Below are 23,413 nucleotides of genomic sequence, written 5' to 3'. Positions count from 1 at the left end.
ATATCCTTCTTCATACCATTCCACCAATACACTTCCCACGAGACATGATACATCCCTGTGGATCCCAAAAGAAATCAATACTGAGAACTATGGGCCCAATTCAATATCAACCCTCTTAATCCATCAACATTTGGAACACACAAATGACCTTTGTAACGTAGTACCCCATATTCTCCTAGGGAGAAAGTCTCAATGAATTTTTTGGCAACCGACTTCTTCAATTAAATCAAAATTGACTCATTGTCTTGTTTTGCCTTAACGTCTAACTTAAGAGATGATTTCGAACCATTATATATAAGAACACCTCTATCATTAGAATCAACAAAACACACACCTTAATATGCCAATCTATGGACCTCTTTAACTAATTCCCTTTTATGTTCCTCAATATGTGCAACACTATCCATATACTAAGGGCATCGGCTATAATATTTGCCTTAGTTGGATGGTACAATACGCTCATGTCATATTCTTTTAGGAGTTCAAGACGCCTCCTTTTCCTAAAGTTCAAGTCCCTTTGAATCGACACTTATGTCAAGCTTTTTTGGTCGATAAGCACATCGACATGCATCCCATAAAGATAATGGCGCCAAATTTTCAATGCAAACACAACTGCCGCAAGTTTAAGATCATGGGTTGGATAGTTCCTTTCATGCACTTTAAGTTGTCTAGAGGCATAAGCTATAACCTTATCATGTTGCATGAAGACACAACCCAAACCAACATGCGCAGAATCATAATAAACAACAAACTCATTCAAACCTTTAGGCAATGCAAAATAGGAGCAAACATAAGATGATCCTTCAATAGTTGGAAACTTTTCTCACATTCTTCCGACCATTGGAATTTTGCCTTCTTTTGTGTCAATTTAGTTAAAGGCAAAACACTAGATGAGAACCCTTCAACAAACCTTTTGTAGTATCCAGCTAAGCCCAAAAAGCTTGTAATGTCCAAAGAAGATAATGATCAAGGCCAATTCTTAACCGCCTCCATTTTCTTTGGATCTACTTTAATGCCATCACCGAAAACCACATGGCCAAGAAATGCAACCTCCCTTAGCTAAAATTTACACTTACTAAATTTAGTGAATAATTGATTGTCTCTCAATATTTGCAACACAATTCTCAAGTGACCCATATGAGCTTCCTCATTTCGAGAATAAATCAAGATATCATCAATGAACACCACTACAAACATGTTCAAATATGACTTGAAAATATAATTCATCAAATCCATGAATATAGAGGGAGAATTAGTCAAACCAAATGACATTACTACAAATTCATAATGACATACCTTATCCGAAAAGCCATTTTGGGAATATCACACTTCCTTACCCTCAATTGATGATAACAAGAATGGAGGTCAATCTTAGAAAAATAGCTTGCTCCTTCTAATTGATCAAAAAAGTCATTAATCCTTGTAATTGCATATTTGTTCTTTATGGTGGCCTTATTCAATTACCGGTAGTCTATACACATTCGGAGCCATCCTTCTTCCTAACAAATAACACGGGAGCACCCATGGTGAAATACTCGGTCTTATAAAATCCTTAACCAACAAATCCTTCAATTATTCTTTCAAGTCCTTAAGTTCCGCCGGAGCCATACATTAAAGAGGAAAAGAAATAGGTTCGGTATCGGGAAGAAGATCTATGCCAAAGTCAATTTCTCTTTCTGGAGGAATACCGAGCAAATCATTAACAAACACATCGAAGAACTTATTAACTATAGGGACTTACTCAAGAGTAGGAGTTTTGGAATCGATGTCCTTAACTCACACAATATGATAAATGCACACTTTGGAAATTATTTTTTGGGCCTTAATGCATGAGAAGAATTGACCCTTAACCACTGAATCATTTCTTTTCCATTCAACAATAGCCTTCTTAGGAAAGTGAAACTTAACCACACGAGTCCTACAACATATGGATGCATAAGCGGCATGTAACCAATTTATACCAACAATGATGTCAAAATTAGTCATATCAAGTTCAACAAGATCACATCGAATAACTCTGTCCAAGACCCATATGGGATAATTTCTATAAGCTCTCTTGGCTAATACCGAATCACCAATGGGAGTATAAACTGAAAAGGGTTTTTTTAACACGTCAGGGCACACATTAAATATCATAGTAATGTAAGGAGTAACAAAAGACAAGTTGGAACCTAGATCAAGCAATGCATAAACATCAAAGTAAAAGACTCGTAACATAACCATGACCACATCGGGAGCCTCATCAACCTCTTGTCAAGCATGAAGAGCATAGAATTGGTTATTGCGTTGCCCACCCTTAGTTTAAGCTTGGGTGCCTTGTTGCACTTGGACTCCTAGAGGATGACCTTCTCCACCCTTGTTGACAATAAGAGGGCACTCAGATAGCTTATGACCCATCTTGCCACATCCATAGAAAGCACCCATTCCCATCAAGCACTTTTCTCCATAATGCTTTCCACACTTTGCACACTTAGGGAAAGAAGCATTAAAAGCATTTACACCTCCTTCTCCTTGAGATTTAGTGTATGGTACCCTATCCTTAGAAAATTTCTTCCCTAAGTTTTTGGCCTTGATGAGATCGTCCACTACTACCAACGTTCCTAGCATTGGAGAACCCACCTTCAATTTGTTCGGAAAAAGTCATGAGCCAAGATATGTAAATCTCCTTAACAAGAATAGCGGTGCGACATTCCTTAGTAACCAAGTCGGACACCCCCGATATAAATTTACTCATTAGGGCACGTGGATCGTCAACCATTGAAAGAGCATACTTGGATAGGTTAGTAAACTTGAGGTCATAGTCCATCATCCCCATATTGCCTTGTCGAAGATTTATAAACTCCAACACTTTAGCCTCCCTTACCTAAAAAGGGAAAAAGTGATCAAGGAAAGAAAGTTTGAAAGATTCTTATTCAATATGACCTTCATCCACCCTCTCTAACTTCCATTGAGTGTACCATATTTTAGCAACACCCTTAAGTTGGCAAGACGCCAACTCTGCTATTTCTTCCGAAGTCACCATATAATACTCACTATTTTTTAGACCTAATCAATGAACTCTTAAGGATCCTTATCAACTTTTCATCCATGAAACTCTGAAGGATTCATTAGTGCAAAGTTCCTTACTTTTGAGGCCAGAGTAGGAATATTTGGAGGAGTCACAACACCTTAGTTGGTCACCACTCGGGCTAGTATACTAATGGTAGTTCAGAACTCCGCATTAGTCACTTGGTGCGATAGAGGACCATCTTTTTGAGGAAGCAGGAGAGCTTGGGCTTCATTAACATTATCTCCCATTGGAAATAGTGGTCTTCTTGGAGCCATCTTTCTGAAAATCAGAAAGAAAGACCGCTAGGGAGAAGAAGTCTTATGCAAAACTCTATAGCATGACATAGATCATGAAAGAAGTGAGAATTCTAAAATGCAGCATAGCCTCCTACTCATAAGTGTGGCTCACTTCACACTAATGGATAGGAATCTACTTGACGCGGCATGTTGGACACCCTAAGATATTTCAAAAAAAACCTTATGTTTTGATACCAAGTTTGTCTTGACCCGACCTAGGTCCTAGTCGTAACATGGAAATTCACACCCTAAAGGGCTCAAACCAACCCTCTTGTACATATCACAAGCATTCATAAGGTAAAGAAAAAGCAGGAACATCATAAGAGAGTCTAAATTATGAATAGAAATTTAAGAATGACACATGACAACATAAGCTCAAAATATTTGTCCAACTAGATGCTTCTACTAATGAATATGGGTGGGGGATAAGACATGTCGCTATCTCACCTTCAATATGAAATTTATAAAAAGTCTTTTAAAATAATAACTAACTCGATAACTAGTCCCCAATAATTGATGACTCACCACAACTGCTGGATAGGAATTCTTAAGTAGCTAAGTAGATGAATATTATCTTCAACCTCGACCTCTACATTATGAGATAATGTAGGCAAAATGTATGCATTAGTACATTGGAATGTACTAAATATGTTGGAATGACATGCAACATAAATCATGGAATGCAATGGTCAAGAAAATCACATGGTAAGATGCGGTAAGTAAAGACATGACAAAATCATATTGATCAAAGTATTTAAAAAGAATAATTTAAAATCATAGCATACCTAAGAGATCATACATATATGGGATAGGAACTATAATCGACAATAAAACCATGTGAGCTACAACATGGAATCTCGTTGTCTCCCCATACAATAAACAAAAAAGAGAATCTACTTGCCAAGGTAGACTCTACCCCACTATGTGGGTCATGTATATGCTATATGTGGATCCGCTAGCTAGGCAATGAAGGCAATCCTATAGTGGCATATAGTTATAAGACAAGAGACTTTATATAAGGACCCCATATTTTGAGCCCTCACTTCAACTTCACATTCAGTGCTAAGTCAAATCCCTCGGAATACATACATAGCATAGAAATCATAATTTCATATATCATTGTCATTATCATAGGTTTGAAACTATGGACTATCTCATTTTCATAACATACTTGTAAGGTGAGAATTCTCCTTTCATCATTACAATCATATTTACATAATTCATATTGTTTGGCCTTATGTCACCACATATGGCCCTTAGTCACCATACTTAATAACTTGCATAAAAATCATTCTTTGAAACATACTTATAATCCATGATCATAATTGAAATAAATAATCATAATGCATCCTTGGAAATTCATGATCATAGCGTATAGTTGAAATTTAGGTAAGGAATCAATACATGATCAATTGATTTGAAAATTATGTAATTGACTTGAAAACATGCATGATCATAAACTTTATATCAGCCCATACATAATTAATAAAGATAATATCATTAGAAAGTATAATTGAAAATACTCATAATTTTCATCATGAACCCTAGAAATCAAAATAGGAGAATTCATAGAAAAACTCTTCAATTTAATGCAATAAACATCAACATATATCGAAATAGACTCATGATCATACTATGAATCAAAATTCATACAATAGAAATAGAGATCATAAAACCATAAAATATCAAACTTTAATTTTGAAGAAAACCTTGAGAAATTGATTGGACTTCATGGATGAAAGAACCCATTAATCAATACCCACATACTTTAAGTGAGAAAATCAAATAATTTGGAAGAACTTGAGAGTTTTGATATACAGCTTGAGTGAATTTATTTGAAGTCTTTAATGGAGTCCTTGAGAGTCTTTTGTAGAGAGAGAAATATTTGAGTAGGTGAATTCTAGAAGAATAAATAGAATTAGAAGTTTAGGTTAGTTTATAGAGTTGAATTAGGTTCTAAAAACGTTTAGGTTCATTAGCTAAAAATTTGGAAAATGTCTAAAATGTCCTTACTAAAAATCTAACTCATCCAGAAAACCCTTGCCAGGTTCGCGACGCGGACTTGTCACGGACCTTTCTATTTAGTGCAATTTCTTGAGAATTCTGTCTTTCGATCTACATGTCCTAAAAATCCACCAAAACTATTTTTTCTGTAGGTTTTGACCTCCTGATCGATATTTCAAACTCAGATTTTCCTAAAAGATTAAGAATAAGGCGTTATATGAGTGGCCTAATCCCAATGCATTTTTAAGGCACTTGTGAGCATTTTTGAGTCATGTTACATTAGTCTCCTACGTATGCAGTTTTACTATATCTTTCATATGATTGCATATTTATGGAGTTGGTTTTAAAGCCATGATATATGTTAAGTTTGAAAATCTCATGGTTATACATCTCTATGTGTCATCACATCCATGTTAGGCTTCTAGTCCTCTTTCCCTGTCTATTCTATGCTAGTTGAATCTCATTCGAGGACGAATGTTCCCAAAGGGAAGATATTGTAAGACCTCAGAAGGTGTAAAGTTGAAATAAGGGAAAAACTTGGGGAAATGGACTGGTTTAGAGTCTACCACTTAACCTATAAGTCGTAGGGAATCCTATGAGCCATTGGAGGGACTCGTAGGGTTGATAATGAGATTTGGAGAATTGGCCTAGTTTGGAAGAGGGATTATGAGTTTTTTATGACCCGTCTAAGTTGTTACAACTCGTAGAATGAAGTCGGAGGGTCCGTTCCTAAGTCTGCATATGAAAAGTTTTAGAACATTTTAAATTACTCAATAAGACGAGTCGTTCAGGAGATGATGACTCATAAAAACTAGTTGTAGGGAAGTTCAGAGTCTCAAGATTCCAGGGATTTTTAGGTTTTGTAGGACAATTCCTTTCTACGATGTGTAAAACCATGTACGACTAATAAAGAGTGATTCATAGGGTCTTTCGACCATGTTTAATGAATGGTAGTTTGATCTTTTTTCTATACTTCATTAATGTATGTGGACGTTTTTCGCGCTAGTTTCTTACTTATTAACAACTTAAAGTACTCCTAAACCTTTCATTCTCACATTAACTGTCAAACTCACAAAACCTTCTCTCCCAAGGTTCATCTCAAACATCTTCTTCTTTATCAAGAAATTTCTAGGGTTTCTTCAAGATCAAGTCTCCTTTTTAATTTTCAAGGTCAAGATTCATCAAGGTATGTGCGGCTTCATCCATGGTACCTTTTACCCATGAAATCCCAAAATTCTCTTTCTAAATTCCTTATGATTTTCATTCAAAACCCTAATTTCAATGATTTTGCATTGGGTCTTCTTCTTCATGGTATATTATATTAGTATTGATTAACTTATGGATATTTTTAATATTATATCACGAATTATGTATAGGTTGATATAAGGTATATGATCATGCATATTTTCAATCAAATTTCATGGTTTTCAAGAAAACTGTTTATGTATTAGAGTTCCTACTCTAATTTTCAAGTATAAGCTATGATTATGGATTTCAAGTATGTTCAAGATATAAATTTCATGCAAATTATGGAAAGAGGTTATGTAGGATCCTTTATTGGTGACCTAGGAACATAAAGCTATGTACATTGCAAATATGATTTGCAATGTTGAAAGGGTTTTTCTCACATTGCAATTATGATATTAAAATGAGCTATTCTATGAGTTTCAAAACCTATAGATAAGTTTATCAATATATGTTAAGTATTATTATTATGATATGTATTCCGTGGGATTCAAATTAGTACCAAATGATGCTTGAGGTAAGGGCTCAACCTATGGGGTCCTTATATAAAGTCTATAGTCACATAACTATGTGCCATCGTAGGATTTTTCTTTATGGCCTAGCTAGTGGATGCACATATAGCATATGTTCATGACCCTCCTAGCGGGGTAGAGTCTACCTTGGCAAGTAGATTACCCTTTCTTACGGTGTATTGGGAGACATCAGGATTCCATGTTATATCTATCATGACCTTATTATCGGTTATGGTTCTATCCCACATATGTATAGTGTCTTTATGTATTCTTTATGATCTCATATATGTCTTTTAAATGCTTTGATTAACCATGGTTTTTCCATGAATTTACTTATCATCTCATCTATCATGTACTTCAATGATCATTACATCTCATGATTTATATTGCATACCATTCCCACATACTTAGTACATTTGAACATACTAACACATAATTTTACCTATATTGTATCAAAACATAGGGGTCGACAATCACATCCATTCTCCACATGGCTAGATTGAGCTACTACACTTCGTCATTGGTAAGTCCTCATATAATGGAGGGCGAGTTATGAGTTCTTTTCTTTCTGTGAATTCTTTGTTATGTTACATTGAGGGTGAGCTAGGGACATGTCTTAGACCTTACCCATATTGACTAGTAGAGGCTTGTTGGACACAAATGTAGATGTCTATATTGTCAAATTTTATACTTCTTATGATACATGCTCTTGAGATTTTCTTATGCTGTTTCCGCTTAATTTTTCCTTATGCATTCATACCATACATCAAGAGGATTGATGAGAGCTCATTCGGGGTTTCTATCATAGTGTCACGTCTAGGGCCTAGTCTAGGTCATGAGAAAATTCCTTGAAGGTCTTCAATGGAGTTTTGAGAGACTTTGTAGAGAGAGAATTATTTGAATAGATGAATTATTGTATAATTAATGAAAATAGGGGTTTCAGTTAGGTTATAGAGTCAAATAAGGTCCTAAAAATGACTAGGTTCATTAACTAATACATTGGGAAATATCAAAAGTGTCCCCTCATAAATATTGAATTCGGACGGAAAACCCTAACCCAAGTCTGCGATGCGGACTTTTTCCCTGACAGGACAGTTTTGAGGGAATGAGAATTTCTCTAGATTTTTACTTGGACAAAAAATTGCACTTTAGGGGAGGTACGCGATGCGGACCTGTCGTGCACCCTTCTAGAAAAGTAATATTTTTGGAAAAAATTATCTTTCAGGATACTTGACCTAAATATCCTTCGAGGCCATTTCTGTAATATTTAAACATATAATAACATATTCCAACCTTCAAAAATCCATGATGTTAACCTAACATGGCGCGTCAAGTATAGTCTTGTTCATCAGTGTGAAGAGCGCCACATCTATGAATAGGAGGCTATGAGGTGTTTTGGGAATAACTTCACTTCTTTCATAATCTTATCATGTGATAGAGTTGAACTCTAAGTCTTTTCCTTCTAACACTTGTTCTTTAAAATTACAGAATCATGCCTCCATGAAGAGCTCCTGTAAGAAGGAATGATGGAGAAGATCAACAAGCTTCAAATGACCCAATGACCGAGCTAGTGACTCATGTGAAATTTAGGGTGGCATTTCAAGTACTTTCCTAATACATCGAGGCACAAGCTAATCGAGAAACCCAAATATGGGTACGGTAATGGTGAGAGTTTGTGACACTATTAGAATGAATTCCTCAGATTTTCATGGGTCCAAGATGGACGAGGATCCCCAAGAGTTCATTAAAGGGATTAAAAATATTGTTGATATTATGGGGATGATGTCAATGGAGAAGGTAGATTTGGTTGCTTACCAATTGAATGGAGTCGTTCAAATTTGGATTAGTCAATGGAAGGGTGAGAGAGCTAGGGAAGCGGGTCCCATTATTTAGGAGGATTCTGAGAATGCTTTTCTGGAGTGTTTCTTTCCTTTGGAGTTGAGGGAAGCTAAGATCCAATAATTCATCAACTTGAAACAAGGGAACTTGAGTGAGAGGGAATATGCCTTGTAGTTCATATAATTATCAAAATATGCTCCATTCATGGTTACCGACCCTGAAGCTCATTTGAGCAAGTTTGTTTCAGGTGTTACAGACTTGGTTTCCAAATAATGCAAAACTTCCATGTTATCCAAGGCGATGGACATCTCTAAGCTCATGATACATGTCGAGCAAATAGAGGAGGAGAAGTTAAAAGATAGATCTAGAACGAAGTCCAAGAGGGCTCGAATGGATAATGGTTCATCTTGTTCTAGTGATTCGAATCCTAAGTTCTACAAGGATAAACGTCCTTTCCCCATTTATCAAAAATGTGGTAAGAATTACTTAGGGGAGTGCATGGCCAACAACGATAGTTTCTATGGTTGTGGTGAGGTTGGACATAAGATGAGGGATTGTCCAGCAACTTCTAGGAGATGAAGGGAGATTCATTATTTAAGGCCCCATACGATGAAAAGTCGAATAAAAGGAAAATTTCAAAAATATTGGACTGATCCAGGCCTATAGGTCATTCTACGACATTTTTAGGTTATTATTAATCCTAAACTTGACTTATGGAAGTTAATAAAAAGGTGGGAATTAGTTAAGGCAAGTAGGAGAGTCTACGAGTCGTATGACGACTCGTGAAAGAGTTTACAACTCGTAGAAGTGAGTCATAGTGCAGTCCTTACACCCTAAGACTATTAAACCCTCAGAACCCACTCTACGACTCAAGAGGAAAAGTCATAGAGGATGAGATGACTAGTCAAAAAGAATCGTATAGAAACTTCAGAGACCCTCGTAACTTGCAGGTTTCCTTACCTACGTGACGAATCAATTTGATGACTCGTAACTTTAATGAAGAGTCATAATCATGACTCATGGAAGTGAAAATGATTCATAGACACGACTCGTATAAAAATTTCAGAGACTTGTTTTTCAAGGCTTTCTCAAGGCCTACAGGACGAGTCATTCCTACGACTCCTTACTGCTTCTACAATTCGTAGAACTTTGTCGTACGGTTTTCTTACTCAGAATTTAATGAACAGTAGTTTGGTATTTTCCCTATACATTACCAATGTATATGAATGTTTTTAAGGACTAAATTCATCAAGAATTATGTCCTAAATACTCCTAAATTCTTTTATTCTATCATTATTTCCAAAACAAATTCTAAATATCTCTCCTAAGGTTCCTCAATAGTTCATCAAGGTTTGGTTAGGATTTATTTAAGATCAAGCCTTCTTTCTAAGATTCAAGTATGATTTTAATGAAGGTATGTATGGACTGTTCCATGGGTCCCTTCCACTTATAGAGTCTAAGGCTTACTTCAAAAATCTATGAAATCTCATTACCTTTAAACTCCAAGTTTTATGAATTGTGTTGGGTTTTTGAAATTACGTTTTTAATCATTACTACTGATCATTATATGTTTGTATGTAAATCACATGATTTCAAGTTTAATTAAGAATGCCCATTCATGAAGCTGTTTTCTATAATGAATTACATGAAGTTCAATGAATTCAAAGTATTCTATGGTTTTCAATCAAAAATTGATTATTTATTCATGTTTTCCTATTAAAGTATGAATCATGACTACAAATTTCAATTATGATCAAATTATAAATTTCATGCAAGTTATGGGTAAGGTGACATAGGGCCCTATATGGTGACCTAGGAACCTCATGATATAAATTATGAAAGTATGATTTGTGATGTGGAAGGCCAATATTCACATTGCAATTATGTTATGAAATGAGCTACTCGATGAATTTCAAACCTATGGTCATGTCTATGATATATGTTCATTATAATTTCTATGATGTGCATGTATTCCGTGGAATTTGACTTAGCACCGAGTGGACTAGATGTGAAGGAACTACCAAAATCCTTAGTAGCAGCCTCTAGTCCAATAAAGTATGTGCCACCATAGATTTGTCTTCATGTCTTAGCTAGTTGATCCATATATAGATATGTACATGACCCGCCTAGAAGGATAGAGTCTACCTTGGCAAGTAATTTCCCCTTTTTCTTCATTATATGGGGAGAAAATGGGATTCCATGTTATAGCGCGCATGGTATTATTATCGGTTATGGTACCTATCCCACATATGTACCATATGTTTTTCCTACATTGTATCATAATGTACCATAACTAACGCATATTTTTTTCCTATATTGTATCATAATGTACGGATTAAGGTTGTTGATCATATTCATTCACGTGGCTAGTAGAGTTTTCAATCGGCGAAGTTTTTTGAGTAATCATCTTATCAAGGATGAATTATGAGTTTGTTCTATTCTAATTACTTTATTTTGTTTTGATTTAAGGCTGAGCTAGGGAAATGTCTTATCCTCCGCCTCTTTTTTTTAGTAGAGGCATTAGTTGGACAAATGTTATCGAGTCTATGTTATCAAGTTACATATTTCTCTTATGATTCATGGTTTAGACTATCTTATGTTGTTTCTGCATTTACTTTACCTTATGTATGCTTTATTATATGTCAACAGAATTGGTTGGAGTCCTTCGAGGTTTCGATCACTATGTTATGACTAGGCCCTAAGATAAGTCGTAACATGTTGTCATGACCCAACTCTATAGGCCATGATTGGTGCCTGAGTTGGGCACCCATACGTACTCGTAGCCCATCTGTGTATGTTAGAAGAATAAACAAATGAGGAAATCAAAAGAGATTGCTAGAGAGTGTATGAGAATAGATGTGGCATACGAAGGCCGTTATGGCCGTCACTGAATACAAGCCCAAAACATATATACATAACCCACATCACAAGTCTACAGACCTCTACAGAATGATAGTCTAGTCATATGATGGGATAGGGTCCCATCGTACCTTTAACCAACATGTACAAATGTACAATAGAAAAGTTAGTACCAAAATAGGGCTTCGGATAAAGGAGCACTGCCAACCAACAAGGTGGAAGTCCTAAGCGAGTGGATTAGCAAACCGAGCGTCTGTACCTACGAACATAAAATGCAGCCCCCAGAGAAAGGGGTCAGTACAAAAAATTTACCGAGTATGTAAAATATGGACGGTAATAAGTAAAGAGATTAACAGAGCAGAATGTGCAAAAATGAGCAAAGTGTCCAGAAATATAAAAATACTTATCATAACCACACATAATGTATGCAAAAAAACATATACCATATCTAGCCCCATTATGGGACTAGGAGAACAAATCGTGGTTGCTGCCCCGTCACTAGCGCTGAATCACATCATAACTCTAGAGTAGGGAATATCTCCGTAACAGATCATATCATATCAGATGGTCATATCATATCATATCATATCATATGTGTACATCGCACATCATAAATCCACAAATCTTATGTATAGGTCATACCTACCCCCACACGTTGGGGCACAGCGAACAATGCAAAAAAGTATGCATGATAGCAAATCCTGGACCGGGCTCATAGAAAGAAGCATTGAGTCATCCAAGAGTAGAGTAGTGAGAAACTAAATGCAATATAAAATACATAACATTTCCAGAGATTTGAGAGCATAACTCCGATGACAAGTCATATAAGAGAAATTGAGCGACAATCATAGTGCATGTCTTTCGGATGTAACGATGTTTTATGTCAAATAGTCTTTCCGAAATCATTTCCATATTTCAAAATATATTATGGGTCTCAGTGGAGTAATTAAAATAACAGTCATTTAATATTTGGAAGCATAGCAAAAAGTTTCCTTTGAATTCGACTCAACATAAGTCAAATGGAAAAATTAAAATGAGTTATCATTCAAAATCAAGACAAGAGTCATATCAAGTACCTTTTGAAAATCACTATGGATTACATCAAAATTGAACTTCTGAAATTATATACTAGTATCAAAGCGTAACAAAATGTCTTTTGGGAAATTAAGAAATTGGCCATCCTAGTGGCTCTAGGAATAAGAACTTTCTTGGAACCATATAAAATTCATATATTTGTTTCATAACGACCATGCCAAAAGAAAGATTAGCTTTACCTTATTATGCCAAATCATACCAAGAGAAAGAATAAGCTTTACATACTTGTGCCAAAAACATGCCAAAAGAAGGAAACTTCAGCTTTACATACCTCTTACGGATTACTCTTAATATGTTTGCCTCGTCGTCTATTGAACCTATTTAACATAAAAGTAATTCTAAGGTTAGTGAAATTCGACTTCCCATCTTGTAATTCTACCACCCCTTACCTATAGGAACCAATGACTTATCCATTTCCTTAGACTAGTTCATTACTAGTTCCTCAGTTAGTTAAGGAGTTAACGGAAATTGGGCAATACCTCCCCTATATACATGCCCAATCCAAACTTCCAATTACATCCCTAATTACCACAGCCAACCAAAAACAACAACCTGCAGCACATATATAAGTAATTCACTTCAACATTACAAGATACAAACTACAAACAACTCGTTCGAAACTACGATACCAAAATAGGGTGTTTAGTCTTTATTTCGTAAAAACTTTAACCCTACGAAATGGAGGGTTGTGTGGATGAAACCAGAAGCATATAAACCCATTTTAGAACACTATCCATCCCTACAACACACAATCAAACAACCTACAAGTGCAACACAACAACCACAACACACTACTCGAATTTGATTTAACTATAATGACCCTAGTTTAGTTTCTTTCTAACGTCAAGATTCCGTGTGCAATTTTTATACTTCAAGCCACATATAAGACATTTAATAAATTCCATATCCACACCATAAACTCCAAATTGAAAGAAAAACCCTTACCTTACCCAAAATTGGCCAAAGCTTGCCAAAACTTGCCTCAGAAGCTTTCTAACGCGATTGAAAAGTGGTGGATTGCTCGTTACCCTTCCTTTCTGGCCAAACCATAAATTTACATTATTATCACCTTTATATAATCTTTTTATACACTAGATAATTAATTCATGGAATAAAAGTCAAGGACTTACCTTTCTTTGCTCAAACCCGTAGCTTCCTTCTCTTAGCTATTAGGGTTTTCTTTCAACTCTCTCTCATTTTCTAAGTGGTAAAATACTTAATATGATGCAACCTCTCATTTTATTTCAACTCTCTCTCATTTTCAAATATCATACATATACATTCCATTAGGAGGTGACACATGTCAAGCCCTCATTGGGCAACCTCAACCATGCAACCTCTCCAAGGTTGCCACGTGTTATGTGGGACCCACCCCAAGTAGGTGTGTCATCTACTTGGTCTAAATAGGTGCATCATCTGCTTGCTTTCAAGTTGGTGCATCACCTGCTTGTTTCTAAGTAGGTGTATCACCTACTTGTTTCTGAGTAGGTGCTATGCCTCCTTTCGCTTCTTTCGTGAGTTTGCAACCTCGTCTCACTTTAAGAACCTATGAAATCCTTGCTACACAAGCTTGACATGTACTCCAGTAGCTTAAGTATGTGAGACACCCAAGTTGGTGGCTTACGCAAGTAAGTCGAGTCCTACATCATATTACTTGGCCTCCAACTCCTTCCAACTTCTCATAAACCTATTTTCAACCTTCCCTACTATGGGGTATTACATTCTCCCTTCCTTAGAGTTTTTTTATAGAGTTATAGATTTCTGACTCACATGACATCTTCTAAGAAACTTAGGAGCCTTTCCAAAAACTTAAGAAGCTTAAGAAGCATTCCAAGGTACCAAAGTATAGGGTGTAACATCCTTCCCCCTTTAACACATTTGTCCTCAAATGTGAACCAAAACCTTTCTCTGGATCTTATACCGACTATAAGAAGAGGTCCTCTATCCCGTTGCCATAATATATACTTTCATCGATCAATCAATATCAAAGTTCCAAAGGTTAAGATTACTTATAGACATAGGGAATAGGTACAGATACTTGTGTTTCATTTTCTCTGTCACTTCCTAGGGGGTCATCCATCCTAGTACTACTCTCGCCCAAGCACGCTTATCTTCGGAGTTCTGATGGGATCCGATGCGTTAGTGCTGGTATGATCGCAACCATCCCTTATGGGATCTCGTTTGAAGTTTAAGCATTCCTATTTACATATGATAGCGTCAGTTGATTTTCTCTTATGCTTCTACTTCTTCTGTCCACTTCCCCCCTTTTAGGGTGTACCCATGTCATCCTCTATTTATTTCCAACTATTCACATACAAATAACTCTACTCCAACATATTTAACATGTTGTACCATGTCTACACCTTTTGTTAGATCATCCATACTTTAGATTACCCCTATAATAAACCCTAGCACAACCATAGGATGTTTAGTATTCTTGATAGATGGTATATAATTTAGTCCAAGTACTAGTACTCGAGTCATACAACTTAATATAAAAGTTTAGTCAAAGTCATATTTCATCCGCCCCAATCTTATCAATCATTAACGGAGGAATATATTATAATGTAAAGCTTGAATCTATCAGTACATATATAGTCTGGAAAAAGGTCAACAATGTACTTGTGATCACGTCTGGAGATGCCTCCTGATCCTGCCAGGTGGCCAAAGCATAAATGCGGTTCGAAGGACAGCTAGAACTAGAGACCCTGCCATGGTCCCTACTGCGGCCGGATGGTGTAGCTGTACCCTGCACCATGGGGATCATAGCTACGTAAAAAGACTATGACCCAGCAACTAATCCGGTAGGCCAAGCTGCACCGCCCAAATTACCCTTATACGGGCAATCTCTCATCATATGGCCTTGATGACGATAAGAAAAACAAAACCCTGTAACACGGTAGAACTCTCCCATATGATACCTGCCTCAATATGAACAATGAAGCCTGGGTGGCCTCATCTGACCAGAGTGTCTATTTGGCTGCGAACTAGAAGCCCTGATGTTCGGACCTTCTCTCGAATATCCTGTGCCACCTAGTCTCTGATTTATAGACTGCGGAGGCATACTCTATGTTGGCTGGGTGGGTTGTATGCTACCCTACTGCTGGGATGGTCTGCTCTGGAACTCTCCAAAATACCCGGCTGACCTAGCCCTCTTGGGCTGACTCCCTCCAAAATCTCAGTTGGACTGGTATCCTCTGTGTCTGTCCACCATGCCCTGAGTATGTGCTTGTATATAGACGATGTCCATCCCAGGTTGGGCAGCCAATACCAAACAAAAATCAACCAGATACCGATCTAGGCCCATCACTTATCAGTGCATCTTGTCAGTAATATAAGTTATTAAAGTGGGTGCATATCGGGCCAATAAGTCGTACTCCAAACTATACTCGCGAACATTGGGTCCTTGCTGCCTCAACAGTAAAAATCTATCCACCATAGCTCACCGCATCTTAAGACGTAAGAAATGACTAAGAAATGCCTTCGTAAACTCATCCCATATTGTTGGATGAGAGAATCTACCCCTGGACAACTCTCTGGACTCATGCCAGTTAGCAGCTATCTCGTGTAGTCTATAAAAGGCCAACTCAACCAATTTTATCACAGAAGCCTTAAAAAAACGTAATATACGTTGTATATCCCGAATGAACTCCTGGAGATCTTCCTCAGGCTTTGTCCCAAAAAATCTAGAGGATTATAGGTCAGAAACTCACAAGCTCTCCAATTATCTGGCATGTATACCTGATCTCCACCGAAACTGCGCCTGTGCTTTTGGCCTAAACCAATCTCGTCAAAAGTTGGACCGCATCTCGCATAGCCCTGTCCTCAGCTCCTGGCTGTTGAACTACATTCTCAGTACTGGGGCTCTAAAAACTAGTGGTGAAGTCGCTCTCTGATCTACAACTGGGCTACCCTAATCTCCTCTGACGCTGGCGTCATCGCAGAGCTGGCTATCGGGGGCACAGTCTTCGGCTCAGATATTCCTCTCTATCGCATGATCTAAGACAAAAAAGAAAGATAACATTCTAAATGTCCTATAGCCTCCTCTTTATAGATGTGGTGCACAACATACTAATAACCAGGACTCTACTAGACACGGTCTGTAGATATTCCGAGAACCAAACCGCTCTGATATCATTTTTATCATGACCCAACTCCGTAGGCCTTGACTGGTGCCTGAGTTAGGCACCCATACGTACCCGTAGCCTTACTGAGTATGTTAGCAAAATAAACAAATGAGGAAATCAAAAGAGATCACTAGAGAGCGCACGAGAATAGATGTAGCATACGAAGGCCTTTAAGGTTGTCACTTAACACAATCCCAAAACATATATACATAACCCACATCACAAGTCTACAGACCTATACAGAAAGATAGTCTAGTCATATGACAGGATAGGGCCCCATCGTACCCTTAACCAACATGTACAAATGTACAACAGAAAAGTTAGTACCAAAATAGAGCTCCAGACAAAGGAGCACTGCCAACCAACAAGGTGGATGTCCTAAGAGAGCGGATCATCAAACCGATCGTTTGTACCTGTGGGCATGAAATGCATCCCCTCAAAGAAAGAGGGGCAGTATGAAAAATATACCGAGTATGTAAAATATGGACAATAATAAGTAAAATCATTACTAGAGCAGAATGTGGAAAAATGAGCAAAGTGTCCAGAAATATGAAAATGCTTATCATAACCATATATAATATATGCAGAAACATATATGCCATATCCGGCCCCATTATGGGACTGGTGAACAAATCATGGTCGCCGTCCCATCACTGTCGCCACAACATATCATAACTCCAGAGTAGGGAATATCTCTGTAACAGATCATATCATATCAGATGGTCATATTAGATCATATCATATCATATGTTTACATGGCACATCATAAATCCACAAATCCTATGTAGAGGTCATACATGCCACCACATGTCGGGGCACGATGAACAATGTAGAGAAGTACGTATGATAACAAATTCTAGCCTGGGCTTAGAGAAAGAAGCATTGAGGTATCCATGAGTGGAGTAGTGAGAAACTAAACGCAATATAAAATACCTAACATTTCCACAGACTCGAGAGCATAACTTCGATGACAAGTCATATAAGAGAAATTGAGCGACAATCATAGTGCATGTCTTTTAGATGTCACGATGGTCTATGTCAAAATAGTCTTTCTGAAATCCTTTCCATATTTCAATATATATTATGGGGCTCCGTGGAATAATAAAAATAACAGTCGTTTAATATTTGGAAGTGTAGCAACAAGTTTCCTTTGACTTCTACTCAACATAAGTCAAATGGAATAATTAAAATGAGCTATCATTCAAAATGAAAACAAGAGTCATATAAAGTATCTTTTGAAAGACTCTATGGATTACATCAGGATAGAACTTCTGGAATTATATACTCGTATCAAAGCGTCATAAAATATCTTTTAAGAAATTAAGAAATTGGCCATCCTAGTGGCTCTAGGAATAGAACTTCCTTGGAACCATATAAAATTCATATATTTGTTTCGTAATGACCATGCCAAAAGAAAGATTATTTTTACATACTTATACCAAATCATGCCAAGAGAAAGAATAAGCTTTACATACTTGTGCCAAAAACATGCCAAAAGAAGGAAACATTAGCTTTACATACCTCTTACGGATTACTCTTAATACATTCGCCTCGTCGTCTCTGGAACCTATTTAACATGAAAGTAATTCTAAGGTTAGTGACCTTCGACTTACCTTCTTTTAATTCTACCACCCCTTACCTATAGGAACCAATCCCTTATCCATTTCCTTATACTAGTTCATTTGTAGTTCCTTAGTTTGTTAAGGAGTTAAAGAAAATTGGGCAGCACCTCCCCTATAACATGCCCTATCCAAACTTCCAATTACATCCCTAATTACCACAGCCAACCAAAAATAACAACCTGCAGCACATATACAAGTAATTCACTTCAACATTACAAGATACAAACTGCAAACAACTCATTCAAAACTACGATACCAAAATAAGGTGTTTAGTCTTTATTTTGTAAAACCTTTAACCCTACAAAATAGAGGGTCATGTGGATGAAACTAGAAGCATCTACACCCCTTTTATAAAACTTTCCAGCCCTGTAACACACAATCAAACCACTTGCAAGTGCAGCACAACAACCACAACACACCACTCGACTTCGATTTAACTATAACGACCCTAGTTTAGTTTGTTTCTAACGTCAAGCATCCTTGTGCAATTTTTATACTTCCAGTCACATATAAGACATATAAAAACCCTTACCTTACCTTAAATTGGCCAAAGCTTGCCAAAACTTACCTCGGAAGCTTTTTAACGTGACTGAAAAGTAGTGGACTGCTCGTTACCCTTCCTTGCTTCCCCAAACCATAAATTTACATTATTAGCACCTTTATATAATCTTTGTATACCCTAGATAATTAATTCATGGAACAAAAGTCGGGGACTTACCTTTCTTTGCTCAAACCCGTAGCTTCCCTCTCTTAGCTATTAGGGTTTTCATTTAACTCTCTCTCATTTTCTAAGTGGTAAAAGACTTAATATAATGACTTAGTCATTAAATAACATACATATTCTTTCCCTTAGGAGGTGACACATGTCATCCCCTAAGGGTGACACATGTCAAGCCCATATTGGGTCACCTCAACCATGCAACCTCTCCAAGGATGTCACGTGCCATATGGGACCCACCCCAAGTATGTGTGTCACCTACTTTGTCCCAGTAGGTGCATCACCTGCTTGCTTCTAAGTAGCTGCATCACTTTCTTGCTTCCAAGTAGGTGCATCACCTATTTGCTTACGAGTAGGTGCTACACCTCCTTTTGCTTATTCTATGGGTTTGTAACCTCGTATCACTTTAAAAACCTATGAAATCCTTGCTCTTCAAGCTATACATGGACTCTAGTAGATTAAGTATGTAAGACACCCAAGTTGGTGGCTTATACAAGTAAGTCGAGTCCTACAACATATTACTTGGCCTCCAACTCCTTCCGACTTCTCATAACCCTATTTCCAACCTTCCCTACTATGGGGTATCACATTCTCCCCTCCTTAGAGTTGTTTGATAGCATTATAGATTATCCAACTCACATGACGACTTCTAAGAAACTTAAGAAGCTTAAGAAATGTTCCAAGGTACCAAAGTATGGGGTGTAACACATGTCAACATCCTCAGCATGGTACTTCATCCGGTATGTTATGGGTATTTTGATTTTGGTTTTTACTTTAGTATGGACAGACTTCATACCAGTAAAAACATCAGGAGCCTCATTTACGTCTTGCCTACTATGAAGAGCATAAAACTGAATGTTGTGTTGACCACTCTTTGGTTTCACTTGATAACCTTGAGAAACTTGGCCTTGAGTACGACCATATTTGACCTTACATTTTGTGGCATAATAACTCGGGTTACCATATAGATAGAACACATTCAAACCCACTAGACAGTCACCATAATGGTTCTTAGCATACTTGTTGCATGTGGGGCTAACTTGGCTAATTGGAGCACCTCCTTGAGGTTTAGGGTTGGGCACCCTATCCTAGTCAAACCTTTGAGTAATAGCATTCGAAGAACATTAACTGGAGTACCTTCAGCGAAAATGAGGACAACCACCACTTTCGGACTTAGCATGAAAAAAATCACCACTACTGGTCCTTGCACTCCCTAGCACTTCACTCCTTAAGCTTTTCACCCTCTATTTGCTCTGCGTAGGTCATAAGTCTAGAGATTTCTATTTCCCAAATCAACATGGCCATCTTATACTCCTCGAAAACCACATCTGACATACTTAAAACAAACTTGCTCATACGAGCTCTTGGACTCAGTGAACTTAAGGGCATACTCTCTCACACTCATACCACCTTGCTTAAGGTTGATGAATTCTTGTACCTTGGCCTCCCTCAACTCTAATGGGAAACAAATGATCAGGAAACACTCTTTTGAACTCATCCTAACTCATGGGATCTACCTAAATAGGCCTCTCACTTTTCCATTAGTCAAACCAAATACAAGAAACACACTTTAATTGGTACATGGGCAACTACGCCCTCTCAACTAGGCTAACCCATATAATATCTATAATCTTTTGAATGCGATCAACGAACTCTTGTGGATTCTTGTCCACCATAGAACTCCAAAACTCCAAAGAATTCATCCTCATGAAATCATAAACTCTTATTTCCGTTGTACCCACATTTTGATTCACGAGAGCAACCACCTCATGATTGACTTGAGTCTTAATGGCTTGAGAATGTATTGAAAGGCCACTCAAAACATGACATTTGATACGTGGTTGTTCAAGGGATCATTCGAAGTTTGCTGCTCCTCTACAACCATATTTTGATGAGCAGGGTATCTTCGTGGAGGAATTTTCTGAAAATTGTAAAAAAGAAGCCTTAGAAGGAAAGGCAAAGAGTGTCACTCTATCGCATGACATAAATCATGAAAGAAGTGAGATTTTCCTAAGACGTTTCATAGCCTCCTATTCACGGATGAGACGTGTTTCATACCAATGAAAAAACTCTACATAATGTAACATGTTAAACTTCCTATGACACTCCTAAACCTTGTACTCTATACCAAATTTCTAATAACTCAAACTAAGGCCAAGGCGTGACACAGGAATCAGAAACCCGAAGGATCCCAACTAAGCCATGTTAGCATATATCGCATACATAAGGTAAAGAAACATGATAAAGAAAGCGGAAGAAACATAGCACAAGTGTAAATCCAAGAAGTAGAAATACTCAATCAACGTCCAAAGAGAACTACATAAAATGCGTCTAATCATGTCTCTATTCTAGACATTTATAGGGTCATAGGACAAGCTCCTAGCTCACACAAATTATAAAAAAAAGTAAAATACCAATATGGAAGGATAGTCATTCCCTTGATGATATGAGGACTCACTACCTTCTTGGAAAAAACTAACCAACTCTAGCCCCGAAAGGATGGTCGACTTCCGCCCCTACATTATGATATAATGTAGGCAAAATATACATTAGTACATAGAAGGTACTAAGTATGTGAGATATGCATGAGCAAATAAAGGAATGTGAGCAATATGACATAAGATGCATGACAAACATAATGAATAGAAATGAGCTTAAAAGTATTTAAAACACATGAAAACTTATGGTCAATGCAACATAAAACTTCATAGTAAACCTTATCTCTTTACGTTCAACTTGTGTAGGATAAGACCTTTAACTAACCTCTTAATACCATGCGAGCTATAACATGGAATCGTATGTAACTCCCACATCGAGAAGAGAGAGGATACTTTGTCAAGGTAGACTCTATGAGAAACAACTTTAACTTTGTGAGCTATAAGTGTGAATCCACTAGCTAGGCCATGAAGGCAATCCTACGTGGGCAACGTATTTTAGGTCTTTAGGTTGCGAAAAGGATTTTCTTGGGTAACTAACTACGTTATCGGAGCGAACCCCACCTAGAAGTAGGGGTGTACATCGACTGGGTTGGTATGGATTTTTTACAAACCAAACCAAACCATTTGTGTCAGGTTATTAAATCTATAAACCAAATCAAACTAATAAAAATCGGGTTTTTCGATATTAATTTTTTTGCGTTTTTCGAGTTTGTTCGATTTTTTTGGGTTTCTTGGATTTTTTATAGTATCTAATAAAAAGCACAGAGCAGTGCTTCTTAAAAAGATTTTTAGTACAAAATATCAACATATAAGATGGAGGCAGAACACTATTGAAGTTTTAACTTTATAATATAACTTTATAAGATGGACTTTTTTGTATATTATTTAGATGGGCTTCTCAAGTCCAAATCTAAATATAAGAAAGAAAACAAAAATTATAAAAAAAATTAAAAATATATTTATAAATTATATTTTAATAAATATTTTTATGTATAACATAATTTAAAAGTAGTATATCTATAATCGGGTCGGTTTGGGTTCGGTTTGAATTGTTTTAGTTAAAACCAAACCAACCCTATAATGGTCGGGTTTTTTTCCAAACACCAAACCAAGTAAAACCAAATCACTAGTCGGTTTTTTTCTGGTTTGGTTCGGTTTGTCGGTTTGGTGCGGTTTATTGGTTCGCCCTGTACATCCCTACCTAGATGTCCTCTCCATGCTTAGTCAATATCCCAATATATTCATTAAAAAATGATCATATACATTATGGGGGAATCCAGTAACTACCTATCAACCCATCTTTATAAAACATATTAGAAATAACTCATTAACTTTAGTGATTCATAGAAATCCATAACTTCTGTGAGAATTGTCCTTATCACCATATTTAAACATGATTGTGTGAGAATTGTACTTATGACCCCATAATAACTATATTTTATCATAATCGATCATCATCATACCTTTCATCATTATATCATAATCTCAACTTTAATCGTAAAAACATTCTTTGAAAATCATTAAACTAGTAATCAACTCATGAAAATCATCTTTGAACCTAAAATCATAATTGACATAGCTTTATGCATGGGCATTAATAATTCAACAT

General features: G+C 36.9%; 1 pseudogene; it reads right to left on the bottom strand.

Moving 5' to 3' along the window:
- Positions 1-14,939: 14,939 nt before the first annotated feature.
- LOC129904773 (5S ribosomal RNA) lies at positions 14,940-15,061 on the bottom strand (annotated as a pseudogene).
- Positions 15,062-23,413: the final 8,352 nt, after the last annotated feature.

Source organism: Solanum dulcamara, chromosome 9, assembly GCF_947179165.1.
Source record: "Solanum dulcamara chromosome 9, daSolDulc1.2, whole genome shotgun sequence".
NCBI lineage: Eukaryota > Viridiplantae > Streptophyta > Magnoliopsida > Solanales > Solanaceae > Solanum > Solanum dulcamara.
The sequence above is the reverse complement of the archived record's forward strand: the minus strand, read 5'-3'. Positions and strand labels throughout refer to the sequence as shown.